This window comes from Muntiacus reevesi, chromosome 15 (assembly GCF_963930625.1).
Source record: "Muntiacus reevesi chromosome 15, mMunRee1.1, whole genome shotgun sequence".
NCBI lineage: Eukaryota > Metazoa > Chordata > Mammalia > Artiodactyla > Cervidae > Muntiacus > Muntiacus reevesi.
The window spans coordinates 31330653-31352701 of record NC_089263.1 but is presented as its reverse complement, the minus strand read 5'-3'; the positions used below and the strand labels follow the sequence as shown (position 1 = coordinate 31352701).

The 22049-nt window shown below is 45.7% G+C and overlaps 1 protein-coding gene across 3 annotated transcripts in view; it reads right to left on the bottom strand.

Moving 5' to 3' along the window:
• The window catches only part of SIN3A (SIN3 transcription regulator family member A), a 71952-nt gene extending 52822 nt beyond the window's left edge, over positions 1 to 19130 (bottom strand). The window contains exon 1 of one of the 3 annotated variants that reach the window (XM_065906794.1): positions 19110 to 19130. The gene's annotated coding sequence lies outside the window, so the exon portion shown is untranslated. Of the gene's footprint in view, positions 1 to 490; positions 511 to 10948; positions 10968 to 19109 lie in introns of those variants that run through there. The other 2 variants (XM_065906796.1, XM_065906795.1) reach the window with 2 other exon arrangements.
• Positions 19131 to 22049: the final 2919 nt, after the last annotated feature.

Genomic DNA, 22049 nt, shown 5'->3' with positions numbered 1-22049 from the left:
AGGTTATCAAAATGCTTTTCCACTCCCCTAAAGAAGCCTGAAGTCTGTAAGCTTCTTCAAGATAAGAGTCCTTTTCAACTTTGTCTGCACTTCTCACCTTCCAGACACTTATCACAGGTGCTCAAATACTGCATATGCAGAAGGGAAAGATAATAATTAACATAACAGCAGCATATATTGAGTGTCAAGCACTATTCTACACAATTTACCAGTAATAATTTAATCCATTCAACAACCCTGTAAGCAAGGTGCTACTATTCTCTATTTTACAAATAAGGAAACTGAAACACAAAGATTAAGTAAATTGCCCAATGCTGCACAGCTATGAATCCACGAAACCTGCTTCCAGAGCCTGGATTCTTAACCACCTCACTATCCTACCTCACACAGAAGAGAAGACAAACAACAGGAAAGAAGAGTTCCTTTACTAATTTAACACACACACACACGTTGAGCAACTTCTGCTTTCTTTAACTTCTCACACACTTACCTCATTCATCCTTTCTTCAGCCTTAGCCAACAGCAGGAATGCTCTGGCAGCACTCATTCATTCATTTAGCAAATATTTAGATACGAAGGTGGTAGAAGATTTCAACCCTTGCCCTAGAAAAGTTTGAAAGCTAGTTGGAGGGACTTTCCTGATGGTCCAATGGCTAATTAAGACTCCATGCTCCCAATGTGGGTGGATGGTGGGGGTGGGTTCGATCCCTGGTCAAAGAATCCCAGCTAGCTGGAAAGATCATATACAGCCTCACTAGTAATATAAAGTAAAATGATTACCCAAAGGAACTAACAAAAATTAAAAAGAGAATGATGACATTCAGTGTAGGTGAGAGTACAAGGAGACACTACTGGTGGTAATTGGGAAAGACTATTTGGTTGGCAACTTCCAGGCTTTTATTAAATTTTTAAATCAAACTGAAAATGTGCATACCCTTTAACTACCTAACAATTCCACTTCTAGGTCTCTATCCTATATATCTGCTAAGTATATTTACTGCAGCAAAGTATGAAAATTTTAAACATCTATCAATAGCTAAGTAAACTGAATCCATCTATATTTAGAGAACTATGTAGTAATTAGAAGGATTAGGGTTCACCTACAGGGAAAGGCAGAACAGTGAAAAAAATGAGCTACAGAATATATACAGTATGCTCTCAACACATACACAACGTACTCTTTTAATATTTCTGCCTTTCATTGTGTGCAAATTCTAGAAACAAGTATTGAATTCTAGATAAGGAGATGCATGCTCAAGCACTTAGATAAAAGTATAGAGAATTCCCTGGAGGTCCAGTGATTAGGACTCTGCACTTTCACTGCCAAGGGCCCCCCCAAAAGAGTGTACCAATGTCTGAAATGTACTTAGAAAATCACCAAGAAATTAGTTTGGATTAATAGATGATGGAATGGAAAGGTGGATATATAATTAAAACAAGTACTGTAAAAATGGAAACAGTAAAATCCAGGTAGTGTGTGTATATGGGTGTCAACTATAAAATCATATCAAATCGTGGGAGGAAAAGCTAATAATACAAACTAGTTCACAAGTGATACAAACAAGCACTATCAACTGGGAAGGGAGTAGAAATGTGTACACTGAGAAAGAGCCTATACGGAGAAGGTAGTTATATTTTGAAAATTAGGGATGAATTAGGGTATGGGAGTATACAGGATGAATTAAAATATTATAGTACCTTGGACTTATAGGCAGTAAATAGCTGTATAAAATTTTTGTCTATTTATCCATCCTACAAAGACTTCCCGAGTGCCAAGCCCTGTGCTCAGGGTGGGGGCCCCAGCACTGAAAGGGACATTCCCTGCTCCACACCAGCCAAGTCCTGCGATCTGATTGCCACCAGCTCCTCACAACACTCCTGTCGGCTGAGCACACTCAGAAACCTTCTATCTGGAAGGAAACTGATGCTCCAAGAAATTAAGTGACTTATTCAAGGTCACAGGGCCGGTTAAAGGAACAAAAGGGTAGATACTCTTTCTCCTTGGAATACATGATATATCTGGAGTAGAAATACTGGACAGACCAGAGCATCCTCCTTAGAGGTACAGTATAATTCGAAACCATAAAGTATTTGAACGCCAGATGATGGAGCCGCAAGAGTTAGAAAACTACTTTCAAGCCCCGATTCAGTTGACATGATTTTCATCTCTGACTATGGTCTCCAACTGTTTCAGATTTGGAGGTTACCCTGTTATCAAAACTCTAATCTAAGAAGGCAGAAAAAGCAAAAAAAAAGCATTCTGAGGGACAGAAACTATTAAAGAAAGCCTAATGTGAATAAACAATAGCACAGAACACTAAAAAGTCATCAGGTCATTTATTATAATAAAAAGTGGGAACAGCTCCAAATCATCAGGCAAAGTAATCATAATTCCCAAATAAAGTAAGTAAAGCAGGATAATTCTGACATTGCAGGGGAGTCTTCTGGAGTAGGACAGAACAACTGAGGAGCGAATGGAACACATTTCAGACAGAAGGGCAGGGTAAAAACTAACCCATTCAGAACAACAGAAATAAAAACTAATTTCCTAGTTTTACAAACTAAATGTCTTTAACCACAATAAAGTGTTGGCCTCCGAGAAATCCAGAAACTTCTCCATAATTACTAAAATCCAAATGGAAAAATCCAACTTTAAAGAATCTTTTAATTTAGATTAAATTTCACACATTGGCTTAAATGGAAACAATGGAATTTTTTCAGTCAAGATAAGCTCAAAGTAATAGTGTGCATGAAACATACCACCTTATTATGGAGGGTTTTAACACAACTTTCTTTATGAAATGCATTTAACTTATGGCTGACCCTTTAGTGCCTCTTGCTTTTGTGTTGGTATTATCTTGAATTAGGCACACTTTAAAGATCTTTTATTTATATAGTAAAAGAAAAATCTGAAATTATTCTCTCTTACTACATCACGTGAAATCACATAAAATGTGTCCTGGTCAGTTTTATTTCAATGAATACTCTTGAAAAAATGGAAAGCTTCTCTTCAAAAGTAAAGAAATTTTTGTCAAAGCACAAGTGACTATAATTACTTCAACCCTGTAAAACTCCTGTCATAGTCTACTTCAAAATCTGTCCAAAAATCCACTTCTGGATTTAAATCTGCTAGAAAGTGAAAAAAGAAAAATGATTCCAGAATGAAAAAGTCAATCCATTTAGATTTCCCACATTACCTAGAATAATTGCTCAACAAAATTAACAACCCATTTTCCTCAAAATACCACAAGATATGATACCCAAGCCTCCCCTGAAAAGTAGTTTCATATTTTTCCGAAGAGGCAGTCCTCCAACCTGGGGAGATTTTGCCCCCCTCCAGGGTGCATCTGGCAACGTTAGAAGACATTTTCTGTTGTCACAATTCCAGAAGAGGGGTGCTACTGGCATCTCACGAATGGAGACCGGGGATGTTACCACACACTGCAGTGTACAGAACAGATCCCCACGACAGAGGATGATTCAGTCCAAAGTACTAACAGGGCCAAGGCTGAGAAACCTGGATTGATATAATGACAATCCCATTTGATATATACCTTTTGTGAGCTTTGATGAAGTTACGTCATACTACAGTGTGACAACAATTTTTAAAAAGGTGATTCAGGATAATCATCTTGTATGTGCAGATGGTAACGCTGCTTTCTTTACAACATGTGACTCACCTTTCACCTCAGTATGCCAGAAAACACTTATCATTAAACATTTGAGCTAGAAACATCTTTATTAGAAATTTTAGTGAGAATTTAAGCTGCAAATCCAAATGTTTATTCCACATCTCCCTGACTTTGAAGATATATATAACCAAAATAAGCAATATCCTTTAAAATGCAACTGACTAGTCATCAACTGTCATGCACAGACTTATCTCAAGTAAAGTTCTAGCTTATTACTTTGGGGTTCTTATTGGTTTTTGCCTTCACATCATCAAACACAACTTTGGGCATCTGTCCATTTACAAACTGTGTCAAGTAAGTTTTAGTAGAAGAATACCATTGTACATCCTTTTAGCAAATTGTAATGGTTTACACTCTTGTTGAAAATGCTGCATTCCTAAGTTCTTCTAGTTGAATGAGTCCTGGATGAGGACATCATATTCCAGCCAGCATCCTACCCTCAGAAATATATTGTCCACTCATAAATTCTTCAGTTTGAGAAAATTCATCTAGGATATTATAATCTAAAACTTCAAAGTCATCAGCTTGTCTTATGCAATCAGTTCTACCATCGCCATCACAGCCAAGAGTGTTGCTATCTGTTGCATTGTTATTGTTTATTCACTAAGTCATGTTCAACTCTTTTGCGATCCCATGGACTGTGGGCCGCCAGGCTCCTCTGTCCATGGAATTTTCCAGGCAAGAATATTGGAGTAGCCATTTCCTTTTCCAGGGGATCTTCCCGACCCAGGGATTGAACCCACATCTCCTGCATTGGCAGGTGGATTCTTTACCACCAAGCCACCAGGGACACCCATTGCTTTCATCTAATAGTTCCTCTAACAACTGTGAAATGTCTTTCTCTGTTAGTTTTCCTCTTTGCCATTATTGGAGGAAAATAAAAGATTACAGGTTATGAAATATGTTGAATGAAAGCTTATAAAAAACTATAAAAATAGTAGCATAAAGAACTGTCATCGACTCTTCACTCAGATAACTCAATTGGTAACATCTTACATAATGTTTCAGATGGCATCCCCCAACTTTTTTTTTCTTTCTTTCCCCCCAACTTCTTTTATACATTTTTGAAAGATGCTGTAATGCTTTGGGCAAAGCAGTAAGAAAACTGAAGAAATGATGACTTAAAAAATTTACTATTGTATCACCTTTCTAGGGTTTCCTAGGTGGTAAAGTGGTAAATAATCCACTTGCAATGCAGGAGACGAAAGAAATAACAGATTCTATCTCTGGATCAGGGAAGATCCCCTGGAGTAGGAAGTGGCAACCCACTCCAGTATTCTTGCCTGGGAAATCCCATGGACAGAGGAGCCTTGTGGGCTGAAGTACATGGGGTTGCAAAGAGTTGGATGCAACTGAGTAGGCACGCATGCACACAACACATCCTTCTAGGCAATTCATCATTCTTCCACTTATTATTTCAGGGTTTTTTTTAGCATCAGTTCAGTTCACTCGCTCAGTTGTGTCCAACTCTTTGTGACCCCATGAATCGCAGCACGCCAGGCTTCCCTGTCTATCACCAACTCCCGGAGCTTACTCAAACTCATCTCCATCAAGTCGGTGATGCCATCCAACCATCTCATTCTCTGTCATCCCCTTCTCCTCCTTCCCAAATCCCTCCCAGCATCAGGGTCTTTTCCAATGAGTCAACTCTTCACATGAGGTGGCCAAAGTATTGGAGTTTCAGCTTCAATATCAGTCCTTTCAATGAACACCCGGAACTGATCTCCTATAGGCTGGACTGATTGGATCTCCTTGCAGTCCAAGGGACTCTCAAGAGTCTTCTCCAAAACCATAGTTTAAAAGCATCAATTCTTCGGCGCTCAGTTTTCTTCACAGTCCAACTCTCACATGCATACATGACCACTGGAAAAACCACAGCCTTGACTAGACGGACCTTTGCTGGCAAAGTAATGTCTCTGCTTTTTAATATGCTATCTAGGTTGGGAATAATTGATCAGTAATAATAAAGTAATTCCTAAGATGATGAAAGACCAAAATGCTTCAAGACATAGGATGACTAAGATCATCAAGATCCCACAATGTAGGTCAGATGTATAAATGGTAAAAGCTAGAATCAGTTTATTCATTAAAAAGAAAATAAGTAAATTTCCATTCTTTTGAAGACCTCTAATAAAGAATAAAGTCATGAAATATAAATCTTTACAGGTAGTTAATACTGCTCAAAAAAGAAATTCAAAAACTAAAATTGGGTCTAACTAACACTGATGTTATAGACAAAAAATGGACAAGAAACTACTTAGTTCAATTCAAAAGATACTAACAACTGTATCAATATTCACTTTCTGATTTGATCACTGTATTGTAGTTTTATGTAAGATGCATTTGGGAGATCTGGGTGAAGGTTATATGGCAATTCTTTGTATTACTTTCTCAAGTTTTTTAAGCATAAAATTATTTCAAAATGAAAAGTTTAAAAAATTAAATATTAACAGTAGAGGAATTTAAAAACAGGAAATCATTGTGTATCCCTCTTCTCAAGGACATTAACATTTATTTCGTGTGACAAGCTTTCTATAAATTAACTGGCAAGTGTAAAACTACAGACTAAGTATAACAGAAGTTATGTTAGCTGCAGCTTTAAAGAAAGTATTATAAAGAACAGAACTCAAGGTGGTTCTGTGAATGACAGATGTGCCACTCACCTCATATTCCCTCTATTCTATTAGCTATATTTCTGCCCCCACACAGACATGGGCACACAAACCTTTAAACATCTTTGTATCCTCCACTGTGCTTAGGATAGTGTTTTGCTGTGATGGAAACCAAATCATTCATTCACGCATGTATGCATCCTCTAATATTTAGTAAGCACATACTATGTGTCGGGCATTGTTCTGGGAGCCAGGAATATAGATGTAAACAAAATAAAACAAACTTTTCCTTTCTCAGGAAGTTTACATGTTTAAAAAAATATATGTATATATTTACTTGCCTGCGTCAGGTCTAACTTGAAGCAGGCGGGATTCTTAGTTGTGGCATGCGAACTATCCACTGCGGCACTCGCGATACAGTTAACCTGACAAGGGATCAAATCCAGACCCCCTGCACTGGACCACCAGGGAAGTAAGTCCCAGAAGTTTACATTTTAGTGGGAGAAATAAACAAGATAATAAACAGTGTTCAAAATATTAGACAGTGACACATGCTAAGAGAAAAAGCAGAGGAGAGTTTTTGAAATTTTAGGTAATAATGACCAAAGAATATCTCACTAATAAGGTAACTTATGAAATGAAGTTAATGAAGTAAGGGGCTGGCCATGTGAGGATCAGTAGAAGCAGCATTACAGGCAGAGTGGACAGCAATGCACTCTGACGTACATAGGTGCTTGGCATTTTCCAAGAAAAGGGAAAAAGCCATGCAGTTGAAGCAGAATGGAGGAAAGACAGACTAATAGGAAATGAAGTCAGAAAGGTGATGGAGTTGGGGGGTAATAGGTAGAGAGTACATGTTTGTTCTCATAGGTCATAATAAAAACTCAGACTGAAATGGGAAGCCATTGGAGGGTTTTAAGCAGAGAATCACTTGGGTTGCTATGTAAAGAACAGACTGAAGAGTGGCAGTAACAAAACAGAGAGAACAGTTAAGGTGCTACTGAAATAATCCAAGCTAGAAATAGATATGTTAGTGACATTCACTGCTGTAGCTGGGGGTAGGGGGTGGAATTAAGTGGTCAAATTCTGGATAGTTTTTTGAATATAGAGCCAACAGTATTTATTTGCTGTGAATAAGAAAGAAGTCAAAGATGCCTGTTAGCTATCCAAGAGGAAGTATGAAGTGGGCAACTGGATTTGTTCCTCTACAGTAGAGAGGAGAGGTTTCCAGTGATAGAAATTTGAGTTATCAGTATTGCTTAGATTTTGGAAAGGCATATGGTTCATAGTGTAGCTCTCCATAATCAAGCACATTCACATTTCTGCACCAAGTTGGACACCTTAGATCAGGATGTGCCTCTGAATTCCTTATTACCAAATTCCAAACTTACCAAAATTTGCAAGTTGTGCCTCTGAATTCCAAACTTACCGAAACAAACAAACAAAAATACTTGTATTTCAGAGCTGAAAATAAGGGACTGTGTCTCTGTATATCCTTCAACAGCCTGCAAGTCAGCAAGCCTAGCCCTGGAGGATATCAACAGGACTGAGGAAACATTCGGCACCATGATGCCGGTAAATCCAACTAACATGCAGGCACTCACACAAAAGAGTGGGTGAGGAAAACAGAAGCAAAAGGGAGGAGCAAAAAGGAGATGGATCAGTTAGAAATTCCTACCAATAAAAGCCTAACTAATTTTGAAGCCAACTGCCAACTAAACAGAGGTATCCTCTAGTTGTTTAGTCTCTAAGCTGTGGCTGACTCTTTGCAATCCAATGGATCACAGCACGCTAGGCTTTCCTGTCTTCCACTATCTCCCAGAGTCTGTTCAAACTCATGTACATTAAGTCAGTGATGCCATCCAACCATCTCATCCTCTGTCACCCCCTTCTTCTCTTGCCCTCTATCTTTCCCAGCATCAGGTTTTTTTTCCAATGACTCGGCACTTTGCATCAGGTGGCCAAAGCATTGAAGCTTCAGCTTCAGTTCTTTCAATGAATATTCAGGGTTGATTTCCTTTAGGATTGACTGGTTTGATCTCTTTGCAGACCAAGGGATTCTCAGTCTTCTCTAGCACCACAATTCGAAAGGATCAATCCTTTGGTGCTCAGCCTTCTTTATGGTCCAGCTCTCACATCTGTACATGACTACTGGAAAAACCACAGCTTTGACTAGATGGACTTTTGTCAGCAAAGTGACGTCACTGCTTTTTAATACACTGTCTAGGTTTGTCAGAGCTTTTCTTCCAAGGAGCAAGTGTCTTTTAATTTCATGGCTGCAGTCACCATCCATAGTGATTTTGGAGCCCAAGAAAATAAGTCTGCCACTATTTCCATTTTTCCCCCCATCTATTTGCCATGAAGTGATGGGACTGGATGCCACAATCTTAATTTTTTATATGCTGAGTTTTAAGCCAGCTTTTACACTCTCCTCTTTCACCCTCATCAAGAGGCTCTTTAGTTTCTCTTTGCTTTCTGTCATAAGAGTGGTGTCTTCTGCATACCTGAGGTTATTGATATTTCTCCCAGCAATCTTGATTCCAGACTGTCTTCCAGTCTGGTATCTTGCATGATGTACTCTGCATAAAGTTAAATAAGCAGGGTGATAATAAACAACCTTGATGTGCTCCTTTGAAAATTTTGAACTGGTTCATTGTTTCATGTCTGGTTCTAACCGTTGCTTCCTGACCTGAATACAAGTTTCTCAGGAGGAAGGTAAGATGGTGTGGTATTCCCATCTCTTTAAGAATTTTCCACAAAAAAAAAAAAAAAAAGAACTTTTCACAGTTTATTGTGATCCAGTCAAAGGCTTTAGCATAGTCAATGAAGCAGTAGATGTTTGGAATTCCCTAGCTTTCTCTATGATCCAACGGATGTTGGCAATTTGATCTCCAGTTCCCCTGTCTTTTCTAAACCCAGCCTGTACACCTGGAACCTCTTGGTTCACGTACAGTTGAAGTCTAACTTGAAGTATTTTGAGCATTACCTTGCTAGCATGTGACATGTGCGCAACTGTGCAGTAGTTTGAACATTCTTTGGGACTGGAATGAAAACTGACCTTTTCCAGTCCTGTGGCCACTGCTGAGTTTTCCAAATTTATTGACATATTGAGTGCGGCACTTTCAGTTCAGTCCAGTCACTCAGTTGTATCCAAATCTTTGTGATCCCACGGACTGCGGTATGCCAGGCTTCCCTATCCATCACCAACTCCCAAAGCTTACTCAAACTCACGTCCATCGAGTCAGTGATGTCATGCAGCCATCTCACTTTAACAGCATCATTTTAATGATTTGAAATAGCTCAGCTGGAACTCCATCACCTCCACTAGCTTTGTTCATAGTAGTGCTTCCGAAGGCCCACTTGACTTCATACTCCAGGAAGTCCTCTAGTTATCAAACTATAAAATGTCATTAGAGTTCAGTTTGTAAACTACTTATCTATGACCTATTGTATGCCAGGACTGTCCTAGACACTGAAGCTATGGAGAAAATACAGTCCCAATCTAGACAACTGTGAATTGCTGGTGCAGCTCTCCCTGAGGAAAATCAGTATCAGGTTGTTGTCCTGCAAATACACAAGGACAAAAAAAATCTGCATGTGGTTATATCTGACAACAAAGCCCACTGGGCAAGTCTTTTGGGACTTTGGAGGGGAAGGGCTTGCCTTTTGAAGAAACAGACTCCAAAAGAAAATTACATAACTGAAGTCAAAGGTTTTGAATGTGTTGTTAAAAGACAATTGGACAGATAAATTGTATAAAGACAATTAAAATTCAAATTTAAAAAGGCATCTGTCAGAAAAACAAATCTCCTTGAAATATTCGGAACTCAGACTACCCAAGTATGCTGCTGGATGCATCTCATCACTTGACCTTGATCTCAACAAAAACCAAAAACCAGGAATTGATTACTTAAACTGTAACAAGAAAAATATTAAAATCCTACGATATTACTTTGACCATTCACTTACTAAAGTAACAGAAACAGGAAGGTAGGTGGAGGGAAAGAAGTATTAGGAAATAACAGTTGACCATATTAATAAAATATCTTGAGCTTAACAGAGTAACAAAAAGTTACCCCAAGTTCATAATTTCTTCCCTGTGCTTCTTAACTACCTTCTTAAGCAGGGGAAGCAATCACATCTGCCAACTGAAGAGAAAAGGATTCACAAACTCTGGAAGACAGACAATCCATGTGCCATTTTCAATACAATGCCACCCTTACTAACACTCCAAAGCATTCTCTGGGGTATTTTGAGAGATGTCTAACAACTCCCTTAAACTGGCTCTGATTTCAGACTCCTCCCTCCTATTTCTTATTCAGTGTCCCTTCTTCCTCTTCCCACCAAAAGCTGGACTCTCCCCTGAATTCCTTACAGCTCTCTGTACTTGACTCTTACACACTCAACCTATACTGGCGAGTAGTAAAAATCACATTGTATGTATATCTACCTTTCCTTATAAGAATGTAAACTTTTCAGGGACAAAGACTCTTCCTGTGTCATTCCAGAGCGATTTAAGATGCTCAATAACCTTAAAAAAATTGTGAATCATTGTGTCGTACACCTGAAATTTATATAATACTGTACATCAACTATACCTCAACTTAAAAAAGGTGGTCAACAATGCATGTTGACTCATTTTACCTTTAGAATCTGAAGCTCAATCTTCCCCCTTAAATGTGACTTCAAAAGCACATTGGTGCGTCTTCCAAAAATTAAACATAAAATTATCATATGTCTTAGCAATTCCACTTCCGCGTGTATACCTAGAAGAATACAAAGTCGGTACTTGAAGAGATATTTATCCATCCATGTTCACAGCAGCATAGACAAGAAGTGGAATAGACACCATTCCACTTAGACAAGAAATGGAAACAACCAAACATCCATCATACGGATAGACGAAATGTGGATGGAGGTGATGCTCGCACAATAATGTGTATGCACTTAATGTCACTGAATCACACATCTAAAAATAGATAAAATTGTTAATTTTATATTATATGTTTTACTACAACTAGAAAAAAACAAAACACCTCCACACTGCTCCTTCTTCATTTACTATCCTTAGACCAGAGGCAGCTGGAGTGTGGCATTAAGAGCCTGGATTCTATAACCAGAATGCCTGGGTTCAGATTCTGGATTAGTCATTTACCATATGTCTAACTTCTCTCTCCCACTGTTTCCTCATCTTTAAAATGAATTTCATAGTACCTACTACACAGAGCTGTAGTGAGCATTAAACATTAATAAATGTATAATACTTAAGTCAGTGCCTGGGGCATAGTAAAGGGCTCAGTAAGTGTTAAGTTCTTATTATTACTCAAGAAGAGAGACAAAGTGTAGTTTGAACAAGCATTTACATCACCTTTATAAGACTGTACAGAAAATAAAGCTTAACAAATTCTTGATTGATAGAGTTATCCAGAAGAGTAAGAAAGCCTTTGAAAGCACTGCACTAGATTACTGAATGCCATGGATACAATCTTTTAATTCCAACTAAAATTCACAGCCATTAACATCTGCCTGGCAAAGCTCTTCAGCATTTTGTCTGTTTGCACAGAAGATGTAAACAGGACTATGTTTTGCCAGAAATCTTATGAAATTACTACATATCCCCTTCCAAAAAAAAAAGGTTTGTTTTTTTTTTGACTCTTGAGGTGAAACCTTAATTACAAAATGCAAATCAATCTAGGGTCTTTGACAAAACTATAGTATATGATACTGATATTTGATATTAACTTTCTTAATACAGCATTATTTAAGCTCTTACTTGAATTCTTAAAGTCTACGCGGGACTTCTGACCCTGGCTCACCAAAAGGCCACACAGTCTTCAAGGGCATGAATTAGGTCTTCTATGTTCCCCAGCACACAGCATTACAAATAGTGGGAATTATGTGCTAACTTTCCTCAATGGAAATTCTCCGCTATTTTCACCAACTTTATCAGTCTATAGAAACAGGGGAAAATACCCAGGTTTCCTGTCTCCACACCAGTTCTACTACAGTCACCACTAACCAAATTAAAGTTACTGTTGCCACGGCTACTTCTTTAGCTAAGAAGGTGGGACTTAATCTCTTCACAAGAGTATAGCACAGAACACCAAGCTCTCAGTCCCAAATGAGCAAAGCACAAATCCAGAAATGAACTTCAGTTCAGCTCATTAGCCAGAGGGCTTGATAAGATATTAAGGAATAAATAAACATATTTGTCCCATGTTTATTTTCTCATGAAAAATATCGAAAACACAAGTAATTTCTCTTAAGAGAATGTTTCGGGCGCTCAGGGCAGGTGCACTGGGATGACCCTGAGAGATGGGATGGGGAGGGATGTGGGAGGGGGGTTCAGGATGGGGGACACATGTATACCCACGGCTGGTTCATATCAATGTATGGCAAAACCCACTACAATACTGTACAGTAATTAGCCTCCAATTAAAATAAAATTTTTTTTTTTTTTTTTTGTCTTTACTTGTTCCTTTTTATCCAACAGCTAACGGCTTCTAGTTTAACTCATATTCAGCGGCCTGCCTTACAAGTAACCTGGACCCACAAACTGTGAGCACGTTCTCAGGTTTGAAGGACACACAGATGCTGAGTTCAGGAGCCAGTCCTTCCTCTTCAGGTGGTGCTAACCTTCTCACTCATAGCCAGGATCATCATGAGCTTTCTGAAGAGAGTTACGAAATCTAAGAAGAGGTCAACGCAGTGCCAGATATAATCTTTATCTCCATTTTCAGCCTTTTCAATAATGAGTTGAGTATCAAAAAGGACAAAGCCACACATGACCACCAGCCCCAAATACAGGTTTGCCTGGAAAAGCCAAACAGATCCGAAGAAAAGGTTCCCCAGGGAAGACAAGAGCATCAGGCTCATGGCCGACATCAAGAAAAATAAATTTTTTAAAAAAGAGAATGTCTCAACTCTTAGCAAAATCCTCAATTAAAGTGGTTCATTAACCTTGAAATGTCCTAGGGCAATTTCCAAATACAGACTGCAGGGCAACAGTAGTACATAAGTCACATACACAAGGCTCAATACACTTGCCTCAAACTCACCCTTCTCTAATAAAATAGGGCAAGAACATTATGCTTTATAAATATAAATAGAAAGTGGTCTAGATATTCTAACAGAATTACATAAAACCAGACTTTTCAAGAACACCTAAAGTTACCTAAACTGCAACTTACTTATTTGTGAAATTAGGTAGCAGACCACCTGTACAATCACGGGATTAAAAATGCAGGAGCTGAAGAAACTGGAATATTTTATTCAAAGTCTCAGGTTTTTTCTAATCACCATTTTTTATAAAAATCATTTAGTAAAATGGAAATCTAACACTTCCTTTTCTAAATCTCAGTCTTGTGAAGAGCCGCTTTCTCAGCCTTTCCTTGGCTAACTGTATTTGAAGTTCTAAGGCAAAGAAACAGAGGCCAAGTCTAACTAACTACCCACCATCCCATTGGCTTAGAGGAAGCCCCGCCCCATACAGCCTCGGTAACCCAACATCAAGGGAACTCCAGGAAAGGTTGTCCCCGGCCACATTTCTAGTCTCTGAGGACTCTCCGCCCCTCCCCCCAACCAGCACCGCTGCGGAAGCACGGTCTCAGCACGAGCAGCCCTCGACCGCAGACTGCAACGAAAGGACCTTGAGCACCTCGGCCCAAGAATTACAACCAAGAGGGCCGTGAAGTGGACCACGCTCCCACTCTCCAGGCTGCACAGTGCCATCCATGCTGCACCGAGTAAAGCAGGGACAACAAACAGCTCTGGCACCTGACTCTCGTGCCCCAGGCCAAAGGCTTGGCCGAGCCACAAGAGAAAGTCCTGACACCTCCACAGTTCGCAGTCTGGGGGCTCCTCCCACCCTATGGAGACGTAGGGCGGGGCAGATCTAGGCGCCGCGACTCTCAGCCAGACAGGACAGCGGGCTTTCCCGAGCCCCGCCTCGCTTGCCAAGGAGGCGGAAACCCGGGAAAGGGGGAGGACGGTCAGGGGGAGTGGCACTGCCGCTCCGTACGGCCCCTCCGGCCAACCGGATCCCAGGAAGGCGGAGGAAGGCAGGTTTCACGCCCCCTCCCTGCCGCGCCCCGAAGCCACAGGCGGGAGACCCCCAGCCCGTCCCCCAACCCCAGCAGGCCAGTGCTAGGCCGCCCAGCCGAGGCCCCGCCCAACCAGGGAGGACTGGAGGGGTGGTCGGCGGCAAAGAACACTCAGCATAGGGCCCAGCCCCGCCCCTTTCTCCACAATCGCACGCGCGCGCCGGCCCCGCCCCTGAGCGGCGGCGCGAGAGCCCGCCCCCTCCGCGCGCACCGGGACTACGCTCTCCTCCCCCTCCCGCACCGAGAGCTACCCCGCTCCGCCCCCCACCCCCCTCACACATCCACACGCCTCCCGCCCTCCTGCTCTACGGGAAGCCGAGGAGGTCAGCCCCCCCCAAATACACACCCTCGCTCCGGCGTTACCCGCCACCAGGCTCCCCGCCCCGACCCCAGCCCGGCGTGCTCTCACCGCAAACTGCTTCGGCCGCTCTTCACTGCGTGTCCCTCTCGGCGTGAGCCTCTGGGGCAGGGAGGCCCCAAGAACGGCGCGGGGCACAGGCCCGCCAAAGCGGACTGGCAGCCGCCCCTCCGCTAACGGAGTGGTCACAGGCCCCAGTGCCCAGACTGGGAAGGAGGGAGGGAGGGAGGGAGGGAAACTCCGAGGGGGGAAGGGGAGGGGGGGAAGATGGAGAAACCGTCTCCGCCGCCTCTACCGCCGCGGCCGCTTCTCTGTTACCCGGGAAATCCCGCCCACTCGCCCGGCCCGCCCCGCAGAGGGAAGACTCAACTTCGCTCCGCACAGGCCGTACTATCCGCCCGTCAAAGATACAGCCAATCGCTGTGCTCTGCCTGCTGATGCCCGCCCCTTCCCCCCCGGCTGGGAGGGGAGAAGGGGGGGAGCCGCTCACCTTCTCCACGCCCCTATTGGCGGGGAGCTTCCCTAACTCAACCCCGCCTATTGGAGACGGATTGCTGAATCCCACCCCCAAGCCACAATACTATTGGAGGAAGCAGGGAAGCTCTTCGTATCTCATTGGAGAACTGTACATGTCCCGCCCCGAGCCGTCTCAGCTACAGGCCCAAAAACTCCGCTCCCGCCCTCGCCGGTCACCGCATTGGAAGACTACCCCTAGCTCTCCGGCTGCCCCAGGAAGGTAAGTAACCGATGTGGGGTAAAATGTCCGTGAGCAGGCTCCTCCTACCGCACTGCCGGGCCAGGCCCCGCCTCCAACCATCAGACTGGCTATCTCGGCGCCGGTAGGAGCCTCTATTGGTCAGGATGCCCGTCTAGGAAGCAGCTGACTCCGCCCTGCGCGAGGAGGCTGAACCTTAGCAGTCCTTTTGTGGAATGTTTACACTAGAGACTGAAGCGCAGAGAGTTCCAGGGCCTGTAACAGGAGGTGATGCGGAGCGCAGCAGCGGGAATCCGATGCCTTGGAATCTGAAAGGGAGAGGCAGCAGCATTGCCACCGTGGAGGACCCCCCTTACAAAGAGAAAGAGAATCTCATCCTTCCCATTCAGTTATCTACAATTTACATTTCTGCAGACTGCCTCCTTGTAGACACAAATATGCGGAGCAGCCGACAGCTCCTTTCAGTAAGTAGAATACAGAACTAGGGGCTGGAGATCAAAGTCGAGGAATAGCTCCAGCGGTTGTTCAGCCCGCAGCTAGGGGTGGCTGCATACTTTTAACACCAACACTCCCTAAACCTGAATATGCAGTCCTAAGAGGGCGGAGATAACCAAAATGAGGGCAGGGCCCTAACAGCCAACGCCCTGGCAAGCCTCTGAAAGACGGAGCGTGAAGAGTACGGCAATTGCGATCTCCAGGGTAGATCTGGACTCGACGAACTGAGAAAGGAGACCAAACAGGCCATGGCATAAATGAATCTTTCACCACACTTCAGAGAAATGATAAAAGTTCCAGAGTTGAAAACGGAATAAGAACAGCTGTTCCCCACCAAGGGTCAACGAGTGTTAATGACAGTTCCTAGGCCCTCTATGTGTAGGTAATATGGCCTTGAACACAGACGAGGTGCTAGCGATATCTCGGTGGCTTTTATTTATTCACTAAATAGGGTGAACTGACGCTGGTCTTGCTTTGGGGGGCGCTCACGGAGCGCCAGGAGAGGAGGGGGCGGGACTAGAGTTTTCCCGCTCTCTTCCGCATAAAGGCTACTCCCCTAAGAGAGCCGAGTTCGTATACAAGAGGCAGGCCCCAGGTAGCTCACTCCCAGGTCCTTGTCCGTCCTCCGTAATCCGCCGGAGAGCACAAGAAATGAACGCTGGCAACAGGTGGGCCAGACTCCAAACCGGAAGGACAAGGCAGCGAACTGTGAACCTCATCAATAGCCGACTGATGGGAACAATCTCCCCGGGAGCCAAACCCTGCCCCAGGACGGAGCTCAAAAAGTAAGTCACACGGACGAAACAAACGAGACCCCCAGGCCAAACCTCTAGGAGGTTACGAAGAAGCGGCAAATATGCAGAACTGGGCCTTCCTCCGCTCCTTGCACTGGGTGCCACACGGCGTTCCCACCGGGACATCAAGAACCATTTGGAACTCTAGCAGAATTGGGCCGCCCTCGACTTCTCTGTCAGCAGGGGATGAGCTGCCCTGGATATTGCCTAAGGCATCCACGGCAATCCTAGGTTGCTCAGAGGTTTTGATAAAGCTTAGTAAGGACAGCGGCTGCCTTGTGCTGAAAAGAAAACACACTGGCAGCGTCCGCAGCGTTCTGAAGCTTAGGTTTACGGCAGTCTCCGGGTAGTTGAGTCGCGAGAAAAGCTAGGATGCAGGGTCAAAACTTTTGTACTTGGCGAGGAAGGACAGACCACACCCCCTCCTCCCAACCCTTACAGAACCGCGAGAGCAAAGCCACCTTACACCGTCAACCCCTAACTTCAAAGCGAAGGCTACCAGATCTCGAGCCTTGGAGGAAACCGTGTGCCTTCTCGGCTCTCCCCGCCCCCCTTGCCAAGGGCTCCAAGCCCGGGACTTCCGGGCGGGAGGACTGTTCGAAGGAGCAAGGCGCGGCTTACACATGTGCTGAGCGCGCACACACACGCTAGGGGAGGGGGCGGGGAACAGGGGTGGACTTCCCCCTCCAAGCTCGCTCTCCCGTAGGGGGCGGGACTATCCACCCCACCAATCAGAAGTAGGGGCGGACCCTTGCGCCTCACGTAAGCCGCCGGAATCCTCCCTCCGCCCTTTACGGAAAAAAATCCTAGCAACTTAAACTCCAGCCCGGCCTCCGATAGGCGGAGCTGGGAAGAATGTCATCCAATCAACAACCGAGCAGGAAAAAAGGGAGCCTCGCCCAGCCAGTGGAAAACAAGAGAAGGCGGGCCCTCTGAAGAAGCCCGAGACGGGTGGAGGAGAGGAGGGAAGGCCCCGCCCCTCAGCTCGCCTCCAGGCCGGTTGCACAAGCCGTCGCCGGAGTATAGTAAACAGGCTAGGCCAAGGAGTGGAAGCAGGGGTATTCTGGCGCTCCAAGGGCCGGGCCCCTGCGCCTCCTCTCCTGGCGTCGCCCCGCCCAACCTCCGCGGTTCGCGCCGGCGCCCCGCCCCCCAGCCCGCGGCCGCCATCCCGGCTGACAGGCGCGCCCCCCGCGCCCCTCCCGCCCGCTGATGCATTTCCTTTTCCCGATCCGAGCGTGGAGACTGTTTGCCCAGTTTCCGACCTTCACTGCCCCTTTCAGGCTACCCCCTCGTGGGCGCGCTCACTCGCCGGTGCCCCCGCCCCCGCCCCTTCCGCGGGCGAGCAGCACGGCAGGGGGAGGGGAAAGGAGCTGCCGTCGCCGCCTTGGGGTGGGCGGGGAAGGAGGCAGCTCCATGTTTGCAAAGGGATCAGCTGGGGCTGCGGGTCGAAGCCGCCGAGTTCCTGGAGGTTTTCCACACCCCCGGGCCGGGTTCCGGCGCCGAACGCTGGCTCTCCTGCCACGGCCCGGGAGTTCGGAGAGCCCAGACCGGCGCATGGGTATACTGCCGAGGCGCTGGGGCTCTTTCCGGTGGCCTCCCCCGCCCCCGACCGCCCCTCCCGCAAGTCCGGCGTTGCCCCCGCCCCCAGAGTCCATAACAACCGCGGGCCCAAGGAGCCCGCGCCTCTTCTGAGCGCGCCCACCGCCCCCTCCGACAAGTTTACGGACAGAAACAAAACCCTTGGGCGGCTGCCGCCCTCGCCCAGCGTGGTTAGCGGGGAAAGCTGCGGGCCTGGGCTCGCTCGCTAACTCCAGCTCTCGATCAACTCCGGGCGGTTTGGTGGGCCCGGCCGGCTGAGCTCAGGCCGCCGCCCCCTGCCGAGCCCGCGCGCCGCAGCTCGGGCCCGGTTCCAGTCGGTGTACGGAATCTCCCCTTTTTTCTTCTTTACAATAATTTTTTAAGGCATTCCAGGAGCGCGAGGGATCTCCTCCTGCCGGCCCCTTACCCAGCCCACCGCCGAAACCTACCGAAACCGACCGCTCGGTGAAATAAACTAGGCAGCACGGCCGGTACACTGGCGACCCCGGGTCGGGCCGACCCCCTCCCCGCGGATCCGGCCCGGCTTGGAAACACACACTGGTGAGCGGGCGGCGCCAAGAGCTCTCCTTCCTGGCCTGCCCCTCGCCTCCCTCGGCCGCCGGACTCCAAGCCTCCCCTAGCTCCGTCCCAGGGCCCGCGGCGCCTGCACCATGGCTGACTGGTCAAAGGGACCGGCCGGCAAACAAGCCCCCCAAACGCCCGAGATTGGGGAGACCAAATTAAAAGCAGCTGTTTAACATACCTTCCAGCCAGGCGAGGAGTCCTGAATGGGGGGGAACGCCCCCTACGGGCCATTGGCTCCCCGGTGCTCGCGTCAGTCATCTTGGGCCCGCCTCCTCCCCTTGCTCCACCTCTTCCCCTTCATTGAACGCCCCCTCCCTCCAAAAAATAGAAATAAATTAATTAAACTAGCTGTGAGTGGGAGGCGCAACCATGGCAGAGGGCCCCATCTCTACCGCACCGCCGCTTGGAGTTACTTGAGGCCCTTGGACTGGAAGGAAACCTCCTGGGACTCGAAGATCCGCTGGGTGAACCTGGAGGAGGAGCTATTGGGGCTACCCGGCCCCCACATCCTTCTTACACACACCCCATTTGGAACTGGGCAGAGGGGGCGGGTAAGGATACCCTAGCGACTGACTGGAATGTCCCGACTCCCCTGGCTGTGTAACCTAACCGTGTCCGGCGCCTGCCTAAAAATTGAGCGGTGTAAGCGGGAAGTCCTGCCTTCGGGGTAACAGGCACTTGCCTGAGCACCTTCAGGGGTGAGGCAGACACATTCATACCGCACCTGCTGCTTTTTGCCATTACAGAAACTGAATGAGATGCTCACTCTGTGCCCTCTTAGGGCTTCAGACCTAGCTGAAGAGAGGATACAGGAAGAGCTAAGGCAATTTGGAAATGAATATAGAGACACCTCCAGAGGCTCAGAGCAGGGAGATTCTTCTAGCTGAGGAAAACTGGGTGAAGACTTCATGGAGGAGGTGTCACTCAGCAGAAACGGAGGGGCAACTAACTCATTTTCAGCAAAGCACACAAAATGATAAATGCAAAGCAGTATTAAAAGCTTCTTCAAGTGTGGTTATAGTAATGAAAACCAGAGTTCCTCCAACTAATAAAAAAAAAAAAAAGAAAACCAGAGTTGCAAAGATGGAGTGAGTCAAAGAGAAGACTTTTCCACCTTGTTAAAATTCTTAAAGATTTGTATAGCAGAATGTACAAGCAGCATGCTGGGTCACAGGACCACAGGCCCAGAACTACCATTTAAGATGCTGAATATCCCAGCAGCTGGATGAATTCTGAGGGTGGGTTGAGAGAAGGGTGACTACAAGCAGCAAGGTGAGGCAGAAAGGCTGTTGTAATGAGCGGTTTGAAGACTAGAGGTACATCTTCTGGTGGTAGGGGTAGGTGGGGGGAGGCAAGATATTTCTTGTCTCTCCTGGTCCCCCAATCCAGAAACCCTTCCTATTTTCAGCAGCCCTAGTCAAAATTCTGACTCAGACGCTTCCCTGGATCATTTGAATTTTTTTTTTTTTTGTGGGGGGATGGTGAGGCTACCCCACATCCCTGTGCTCAACAGAGCTGACCCTGGGGCCAGGTTACACAGTGAGTGAGCAAGAAAGACCAGTTGAGATATTCAGGAAAAGAAGCTAGTGTGGATGAGGTGGGGTGTCAGAATGCAAAGGGCCTTTAAATCCTGTGGCAGAATAGGGTAGCCTGGTGCCAGTTAGGCTGTCCCAACAATTCAGGTGAGATGTAAGGAAGACGACTAGGGCAGTGGCAATGGGTAAGCAGGAATAAAAATGGGGAGATGTGTTTGAGAAAGACTCAAAAAGGACTGATCATTGTGGGTTATGGAGGGAAAGGAGTTGTCAGTGGCTGGTGTGTGAAGAGGTAGAAGAGCTTGAGGCTGGTGGTTCGGCAATCTGGGTAGCATGGTCAGTGATTTAGCAGTATATCCTTAGGCAAGTCCCTTCCTCCCTCTGGGCCTGTTTCTCTTCTGCAAAAATAGGGGTGAAAAATTGGAGTAGAAAGATAGTCTGTAAGGACCCTTCCGTCCCTCAGAGTCCATGGGGATGGGGGGACTCTAATGGGGAGGGAAGTTTGCTACTAAGGAGAGCAGGTGGGAAGGAACACTGATTTGGGAAGGGAAGTAGGTCAGGTGTAGGGACTAGAATCTGGGTGGCAGCTTGGTTGGAATTACTGAAGGAAAGGGTGTAAAGAAGGAAAAACCAGGAGGTGAGGGTTGTGTATTCTGTGGGAGGTCCAGCATCTGGCAAGGCCATGGAGGCTGAAGTACATTCCCAGCCTGGGGGACCCTTAGACTGAAGACCAAGTTTTTCTGTATCAGAACAGAGATCTCATGATGTTTGGAGCCCTATCTCAGATTTGGGCTTTATTTCCCAAGATGCTCTGCCCTAAGTGAAAGCATAACAGATACTGTGTGAATGTAAGATGAGGGAGAGTAATAGAGCAGAAAGAACATTTGTCTGGAAGTTGAGCCCCGTGGTTTCCACTTGGTCTTCTTATTTCCTGTGGTTCAGCCTCCTGTCCTGTACAAGAAGTTCATAGAGCAGTCCATACTGTTATGTAGATCACATGTGATGATAAAAACGTGTTTTAATACACCTAGTGAGGTTCCAAACTACTGTGGAGGCCAAAGGCCCAAGCATCTGACTGTAAACCTCAACTACAGTGGGTGTACTGTAAATGAGGTTACTTATGGAGCATTTGCAAACTAGGACAGTTACTCCTGTTCAGAGAACCAGACTTCACTGACACTTCTTACCCTCCTAAGTGCACCACCCTGATGGGAATTCCCTCTTGAACACCCTCTAGACTGAGTTCTTCAAGGACAGTAACTAATTCACCCCTGAGTCCCCAGTGTCCCCAGCAGTCAGGCAAGGGGGCCCCTTGGAAGAGGTCCTGTGATTGTTTCTGGCTCGGTACATTGATCCCTGCAGAACACAGTCACTCCCAGACTCTGAGAAATTAGTAAGTTTGATTTGGAGACACTGGCCCTCCAGTTTCATTAACAGTTGCATCCACCCCCACCTCACCCCTACTCTGATTATCAGTGAGAACGAAAGAGTGAATGACTCTGTGTGAAGGCCTTCCTTGGAGAAGTCACAGGGGGAAGCCAGGTTCTGATTCCCAGGAGTCCTCTTTTGTGTTGAACTGTATT